Source organism: Hibiscus syriacus, unplaced genomic scaffold (assembly GCF_006381635.1).
Source record: "Hibiscus syriacus cultivar Baekdansim isolate YM2019G1 unplaced genomic scaffold, ASM638163v2 tig00112453_pilon, whole genome shotgun sequence".
In the NCBI taxonomy this organism is placed as follows: Eukaryota; Viridiplantae; Streptophyta; class Magnoliopsida; order Malvales; family Malvaceae; genus Hibiscus; species Hibiscus syriacus.
This window is the reverse complement of record NW_024063336.1, coordinates 457,650-462,746: the sequence shown is the minus strand read 5'-3', so window position 1 is coordinate 462,746 and position 5,097 is coordinate 457,650.

Below are 5,097 nucleotides of genomic sequence, written 5' to 3'. Positions count from 1 at the left end.
CATCCATGTCCATGTTTCACTGTTTAACAGCCCAATAAGCCCGATGTTCTAACTCAACTGGTAAATGACATGGTTTACTGAAAACAAGTCGGTATGGTGACATCCCAATGAGACCTTTATAAGCGGTTCGATATGCCCAAAGTGCGTCAGTTAATTTTAAACTCCAATATTTTCACTCAGGTTTAACATTTTTTTTAAGAATTGTTTTAATTTCCCGATTTGATAATTCGGCTTTTCCATTTGTTTGCGGATGATAGGCCGTGACAATTCTTTGAGTGAATCCAAATTTCTTTATCAATGATTCGATCACTCGATTTATGAAATGTGTTCCTCTGTCGCTTATTATAGTCTGTGATGTGCTAAACATAGAAAAATAGTATTTTTCAAAAAATTAAATGGTTTTATCATCATTATTCTGGGTAGCCTTAGTTTCCACCCATTTAGAAACATAATCTATGGCTAAAATAATATAAGTATTTCCAAATGACGTGTAACACCCATATCCTGTATACCTTTCCGTACAAAATACATATGCCACATCACTTTAAAAAACATTTACTCATTTGAAAACCCGTAAATTTTTGTTTAAATCTTAAATCCACCGGAGTTAACACAATAATTAAATATTCATTGAAAACAAATTACAAAATATTTTGTTAAGTTTAATTACATGCCATATAAGTTTCAAAGTGATTACTATTGTCCTAATGTTACTGACGAGTCAACCTTAATTGATGATATCTGCTGCTACGGTTGCACTCTTTACTTGATTATCCTTCGCTTTTACCTACGCTTGGAAGCAACACACGTTAAATATTTACTTAGTTAGACATAATATTGTAAAGTAACCTTTATGTATACATAAGTATGCCATATAATTTAGTTCACACTAAATTATATATTCTTTAAGAATTCTATAATCCTCCTCAATTAAACACTATTCCATTCCCAGTTATCATAATTATTTTTAGTATGCCTAGCATACCTATTTTTCTTTATCTCTTTAACTCTTTAGTCATTATTCTTTATTTTTATTTATAGTATCCATTCATACTTATAATGTACCATTATGCATTTTCAATTATAACATCATTTCATGCCAATAATGCACCCATATGCATTTCAATTATGACATCATTTCATGCCAATAATGCACCCATATGCATTTCAATTATGGAATCCTTTCATGCCAACAATACACCCATATGCATTTCAATTATGGCATTCTTTCATGCCAATAATGCACCCATATGCATTTCAATTATGGCATCCTTTCATGCCAATAATGCACCCATATGCATTTCAATTATATCATCATTTCATGCCAACAATGCACCTATATGCATTTCAATTATGGCATCCTTTCATGGCAACAATGCACCCATATGCATTTCAATTATGGCATCATTTCATGCCAACAATGCATCCATATGCATTTCAATTATGGCACCTTTTCATGTCAATAATGCACCTATATTCATTTCAATTATGACATCTTATCATACCAATAACGCACCCATATGCATTTCAATTATGGTATCCTTTCATACCAACAATATACCCATATGCATTTTAATTATTCATTCGTTTTAGACCAGTTCATACTCTAAAACTAATTCACAATATCCTTTCCATACAAGAAATGAAAATATATTAACTACTGTAAAACATATATTAAATTAAAACATTATAACTTGACTCATTGCGAATCATCTTCATCTCGATTACATACAATAAATGTACTCACCTGATAATCACTGCTAATAAGGTGTAGAGACGTCTGGCTAATCAGCAAATTTATCTTTCCCCATTTTCTTGCTAGATTCAAGAGCTTGGTTACGATTTACATAAGTATCCATTAAGTACACATAATATACAAATGTTAGTATACTCATTAACATTATACTTTAATAATATTCATAGTATCATTATTTCAATTTCTATAAAAATTTCAACCTATTTTTCCGTTCCAAGCTCAATAATATCGATACTACTACCCTGGTACCGATACTTCTATACTATGGTACCGATACCCCCTTTCAGTATCGATACCATTTCTATATTATGTGTTCTTGGTATCGATACCTCTATATTATGGTACCGATACTCATTTTCAGTATCGATACCATTTTGATATTTTGGATCCATGACATCGATACTTCCTTTGTTAGTATAGATACCCCATCAGTATCGATACCACTTGTATCGGTACCGATACTGCTCGTCCAATTTCTACCTATTTACACATATAGTATCGACACTGTTCTATCAGTACCGATACCATTGCACAAATTTACCATTTTCAGCTCGATTTTCACTTAATTTTCCCCTCTAATCTTATACTTTTACCTCTAACAATACTATTTAACTCCTCTTTTCTTAACCTAACTAACTTTACTTCATTTTGTCACCTTTAACAACTAACATCTTCATGGAACATCTCAACTTAAGAATCATACCATTTTTCTAAACATGTTTTTAATCATATCTCATACTTCTAATCTATTGTTCAATCCTTTGACAAGTCAATTTTACTAATAAACCTCAATAAAAACACATATATCAACATATCATTCAAAAACCCATTTCTTTAAATCTCCTATAAAACATTCACCACTTAGTTTTAACCTTCTTTAACACTTCCTTAAGCTTACATATCACTTAATGTTACAAAAGCAACCCATAATTTAAAGGAAGAATTAACTACTGAAAGTTTACCTTATGCTAGAGAGGAGAGCACTATCCACGTGAGTGAAGAAAAAGAGAAATGATAACTTTCCTCTTTCCCCCCTTTAAAATTCCTAATAAGGGAATATGGTAAAAATTCATTTTCCTTCTTAAAATACCAAAGTTCCCTCTTAATTTATCTATTGTTACAAATTAGTCTAAAACTATTCCAAATAATTTCCTCATCTTTTACCACTTATTTAATAAATCTTAAATTTTCAATTCTTTTCAATTAAGTCCCTGACTTATTTTTTGGGGTATTACAATTATCTCCCTTAAGAAAATTCATCGTCGAATTTAAATAAATACCTAGAACGAAAAGGTATGGAAATTGTATTATCATATCCTTATCTCTTTCCCAAGTAGCTTTTTCAACCTTATGATTTTGCCAGAGTACTTTAACTAAAGGAATCTCTTTGTTGCACAATTCCTTGATTTCTCTAGCCAGGATCTGCACTGGTTCTTCTTCATAAGTTAAATCTGATCGGATCTCTATCTTTTCTGGTGTGATAATGTGAGATGGATATGATCGGTATCTTCTGAGCATCGATTCGTGAAAAACATTGTGGATCATATCCATATCCGGAGGCAAAGCTTATTGATATGCTACTGGTCTGACCCTTTTTAATCTCATAAGGTCTAATGAATCTAGAACTCAACTTTCCTTTGCGCCCAAATCTCAAAACTTTCTTCCAAGGCGACACCTTTAGGAACACTTTATCTCCCACTTGAAATTCGATTTCTTTTCTTTTCAAATCAGCATAAGATTTCTGCCGATCAGAGGCTATCTTGAGATTTCCCTGAATAAGCTTTACTTTTTCCTCCATTTCTTTAAGCAACTCCGGCCCAACTAGTTCTCGGGTCTTTTAATTCAAACCAATTTAATTTATGTACTTTCTCCTATATAAAGCTTCATACGAAGCCATCTTAATACTCGACTGTAACTATTATTATATGCAAATTCTACTAAAGGCAAATACCTTTCCCATGATCCTTTAAACTCAATCACACATGCTCTTAGCATATCCTGAAGTAGCTGGATAGCTCGTTCTGACTGGCCATCTGTCTGTTGATGAAAAGTTGTGCTGAAGTTCAATTGAGTACCCAATGCCTCATGCATCGACTTCCAGAATCTTGAAGTAAACCTTGGGTCTCGATTGGACACTTTTGAAGTAGGAACTCCATGCAGTATGACTATCTCTTTTATATACAACTCCGTAAACTTATCCATCGAGTAATCTACTCGAATTGGAATAAAATGAGCTATTTTGTCAATCGATCTACAATTACCCATATGGAGTCCTTTTTGTCTGGCGATAAAGGTAGCCCTGAAACAAAATACATGGTAACTCGCTCCCATTCCACTCAGGAATATCGGTTAATATAATCCGAAGGGTACTTGATGTTCAATTTTCACTTGTTGACATGTAAAACATTTTGCCATAAACTCCAATACTGCTCTTTTCATACTAGGTCACCCACAACGACTTTCTAAATCCGGATACAACTTATTCCTGTCTGGATGCATCTTCAAAGGGCTATAATGTGCTTCATAAAGAACATCTTCCTTTAATTTATCATTATCGGGAATGCAAAGTCTTCCCCGATAATATAGACATCCATCAACTCTTATTTTGAAGTCTTTGGTCTTATTCTTTTCGACTTGTTCCATTCTCGCCAAGCATTTCTCATCTTGATCTTGTAGCTCCTTTATCCGATCAAAAAACATCAGCTTAACTTAAGCTAAACAATCAAGGCATCATATTCCTTTAATGACATATGAGCATCCACAACCAGTAGAGAGGCAAACATTTTTCGGCTCAGTGCATCCGCTACCACATTCGTCTTTCCGAGATGATAATCAATAATTAGATCATAATCTTTTAAAAGCTTGATCCATCTTCTTTGCCTCAAGTTTAGTTCTTTCTGATTCAATAAGTACTTGAGACTCTTGTGACCCGTATAAATCTGACACCTTTCCCATACAGATAATGGTGCCAGATTTTCAATGCAAACACAACGGCTGTTAATTTTAAATCGTGATTCAAGTAATTTTTCTCATGATTCTTCAACTGTCTTGAGGCATAAGCCATAACTTTTACATCTTGCATTAGCACACACCCCAATCCATTATGGGTGCATAACTGAAAACAACATAGTATTTTCCTGACTCAGGTTGCACCAGAACGGGGGCCTCAGTTACTATTCTCTTAAGCCTTTCAAAGCTTTCTTGACATTTCTCCGTCCAGAAAATGGCATATCCTTTCGTAACAACTTAGTTAGTGGTAAAGAAAACATTGAGAAGTTCTTCACAAATCATCTATAATAACCAATAAGTCCTAAGAAACTTTGAACTTTAGAAACATTCAT